Raw genomic sequence first — 3,959 nt, 5'->3', positions numbered from 1 at the left:
GGTCTCCTTCCTAAAACATTCATAATGTGTGTGTTTTTGTTTTGATTTTTTTCGTTTGATCTTTTATAAAAAACATATATAGTATGCATGTGTAAAATATGATAAAAGTGAGAAAAGGATAACACGAATATATGCATTAGAGGATACAAATAACAAACATCATGTCTTATGTTGAAAAGTTGAGGATCGACATATTAGAATAAAATAAGATTATAGTATGAGTTTGTATTTGTTTCAAAATAAAGAATCTATCTAAATTTTGGAATGGGTCTTTCACTTAAATCTTATAAGACATAATTATTTTCATAATATAAGTGCTGAATAATATTAAAAAAAAAATAAGACAATAAAACTCGATAATAATAAAACAGCAAAAGAGCGAAAAACAATTAAAAAACATTAAAAACATCAGAATCGCCGCTTAGTAAAATTAAAATCCATTGTCTGCAATCCTATAAAGAGGAAAAACAAAGTTGAGTAGCATAAATATTTACATATTTAATTAAGAAACTAAGTGAATTAAATATAATACCTCTTCCTGAAAGCATAGATTTCTCCGTGACTTCCATATTGCCAATTTCATTGTGAAGATTTTAAGGTCGTAATTATGGAAACATTTTGAACATATGTTACGTTTTAAAATCGATGCATCAAGAATGTTTCAGCTACGTTTTCATTTATATAGTTTTTGTTAAAAAAACTTGAAAAAATGTTTTTGTTTCCAAAAAAATGTTATGTTTTTACTTTGCTTCGTGATGGACGTTTAAGATGTTTGTAAAATATATGCATTATAAAATATGCATTATTAACATAGCTTTCTTAATATTATTTCAATTATATGTTGGTCTCCTTCCTAAAACATCCATAATGTGTGTGTTTTTGTTTTGATTTTTTTCGTTTGATATTTTTTAAAAAAACATAAATAATACAATAGAAATATAATTGTTTATCCGGCTGAATTGTTTGGTTTTTTCAGAAATCCATATTGTTTTTAAAAAGAAATCTACAGTTACGTACATTCTAAAGTTGTAGTTAAATCTTCTGGCCGACATGAAATCCGTGAGGCAATTGGCCGTTATTTATAACAATGATATGATATTAACTATAATTAAAATGTAATGAAAGATCATGCTGTAAATATGTGACATACCAATGGCAAATGATGTAATTAGTCTAGTAAATTAAGGATTAATCAATATTAAGGTTGAGGAAAAATGTGAGGATGACACCTATGCAAAATGGCAACATGGTAATAATTTTACTCTTTTAAGGTTGTTCTTATTATTTACTCCTCTATTAATAATAAGGGGATAAGAACATACATCAATTTGTTGGTTTTTTTCTTCCATTGTGAATGCTTGATAATTTTATGATTTTATCCGAACTTTCCTAACCAAATCAACTTTCTGGTTTAGGTTCGGTTCCTTCCAATATAATCTTCTCATAATCGTATACCAGAAACGACGTCGTAACATTATCATTATCCATTGAAGATGACGCTAGATGATGATGTGGCAACTTATTTTTACTAGTTTTTGTTCCTCTTTTCGTTTGATAAGAAGCAGATGGAATCTTTGGTGCTGGAAGAAGATAATAATCTCTATCGTGACGATGGATGAATACAAAGCGAAATCGAAGCTGAGCGAGAGCTCAACCTCCACGGTCTGGCTAGCGAAGCACATGTTAACCGGAGAAGAAGCGGTGATGAAGTGCTTCCATCTCTCGAAGCTCAATCACAATCTCAGAACCTGTTTGGAAAACGAGCTCGAGTTTCTTTCTTCGGTCCATCACCCCAACATCATCCGCCTCCTCCAAGTTCTCCACGACAAGGATTTACTCGTCATGATTCTCGAGTATTGCGACGGTGGAACTTTATCATCTTACATTAAGCGTCACGGGAGGGTTGAAGAACATATCGCCAGAAGATTCATGAAGCAAATTGGTATCTAACTAACTAACTATATATTGTTTTGTAAAAATTCACGCTGATGATTTTGAATCTTATGGATGCAGGAGCTGGTTTAGAAATCATTCATGATAATCACATTATCCATAGGGATCTTAAACCGGAGGTACTGTTATATTCAGTTATACCGGTTCTGAGATTTATAGGGGCATGAAACAGTTATAGTCTATGAACTATACATATTAGCTATTAAAATTTTGGGGCCGGGGCCAATGTTTCATTTGGTTATAGTGTTGCTGAGGATTGAGAAGAGAGTAATAGGAATTGTGACATTGTGTTTTGATTGGAACAGAACATTTTAATAGCTGGATCAGGTGATGAATCTGTGTTGAAGATAGCTGATTTTAGTCTTTCAAGGTAATTTTAGAGGACAATGTTTATGTTATTAGCATTTGAGGTGTTGTTATTGTGGTAAAGATTCATGTTGAAAGCAGAAAGCTGCTTCCGGGAAAGTATCTAGAGACGGTGTGTGGTTCTCCGTTTTACATGGCTCCTGAAGTTCTTCAGTTTCAGAGATACAATGAAAAGGTGAGATTATGTTCCGTTGAATCTCTTGGTGTTCAAGATGGCAAGCGTTGGAGGCTCATAGGAAACATTTGTAGGCTGACATGTGGAGTGTCGGAGCGATTCTATTTGAGCTTCTTCATGGTTATCCACCTTTCAGTGGTAGGAACAATGTTCAGGTGAGATCTTGATTTTGTTTAGGATTCTTTTGATCCAAAAGCTTGAAACCTTTTTGTCTTTTCCACTGACACATAGGTTTTAAGGAACATCAAGTCTAGTTTATCTCTTCCTTTCTCTCGGTCGATTGTTCAGCAGTTGCATCCAGATTGCATTGACGTGTGTTCAAGGCTGCTCTCTACTAACCCAGGTACATAAAAATCTCAGCTTATTTTTGGTTTCAACATGTTCATCATATATCGCTGTACATTTAGTTCTGTTTACCGTATTGTTCTGCAGTTACTCGTCTCTCATTTGATGAATTCTACAAACACAAGTTCTTCAGTATCTGGTGATATCCCTGAGGTTAAAGGAAGATGGAAATTCTATGTAATGTGTCAAATTTTCTAGAAACCTTGTATAGAATCACTTGTGACTCGGCTTGTTTTTACGTCTCATAGATATAGTTTGATGATGTAATGTTTAATGAAAAGGCTAGGGTTTATCCTTTGTGGTAAATATCTCCTGAATGAGTATAGAAGACCCTTCTTTGATGATATGAGCAATATATAAATCCCTAAGTCTATATATTTCTCCATATTGTTTACAACCTCAATTAATCGAACAATTGATTTATTCACCTTGCTTTCATTTATTTGTTTTATTTAATATTGATTGCCTAGTTTAATCTTAATATCTATAGTTTAGTGTGTGTTTTACCTCTCTGTGGATTCAATCTCTAAGTGCTACAACTCGACTTTTTATTTGATAGAGTATAAATCACTCCTTAGAATAATTTGAGTGATATCAGAAAAGAGAACATAAAAGGGAAAGAGTTAGAAAAGAATTCATGTTGGTCTAGATACTTACTTGAGTTGATTCCATGTATTCAATAGTCGATACTGAAGATGTAGCCTACACATCTATTTTATGCAGAAATGAGGCCAGTGGAGAGGTATGTTAGGCACTACCAGTGGACTTGTGTGTTGTATGGTATGGTAATTAAGATAGTGTGTAGTACATTGAAACGTTCTAAGGTTAGTAATGATTCACTTCCAACTATCATATTTGGAGAAGTGAGAGTAGTGATTTTAAATTTTGTGAATACTTGTTGTTTTCAAACCTCTTTCATAAAGACTACTCTTTGTTTTACTTGAGGACAAGCAAAAAGATAAGTCTGGGGGAGTTGATATACCATTGATTTTAGATTTTTTTATCTTCTAAGACACATTGTGTCTTTGGATTTATTCCTTTAGATACTTCCCACTTGGGAAGCACAATATGCATGTCTAAAGTCATCTTTGTCCTCATTTTTGACCACTCTACACTTCAC

The 3,959-nt window shown here is 32.9% G+C and overlaps 1 pseudogene; it reads left to right on the top strand.

Moving 5' to 3' along the window:
- The first annotated feature begins 1,565 nt into the window (after positions 1-1,565).
- Positions 1,566-3,214, top strand: LOC130507310 (serine/threonine-protein kinase ATG1t-like; annotated as a pseudogene).
- Positions 3,215-3,959: the final 745 nt, after the last annotated feature.

This window comes from Raphanus sativus, unplaced genomic scaffold, assembly GCF_000801105.2.
Source record: "Raphanus sativus cultivar WK10039 unplaced genomic scaffold, ASM80110v3 Scaffold4310, whole genome shotgun sequence".
Taxonomy (NCBI): domain Eukaryota; kingdom Viridiplantae; phylum Streptophyta; class Magnoliopsida; order Brassicales; family Brassicaceae; genus Raphanus; species Raphanus sativus.
Note: the sequence above shows the minus strand (reverse complement) of the source record. Positions and strands in the feature narration are given on the sequence as shown.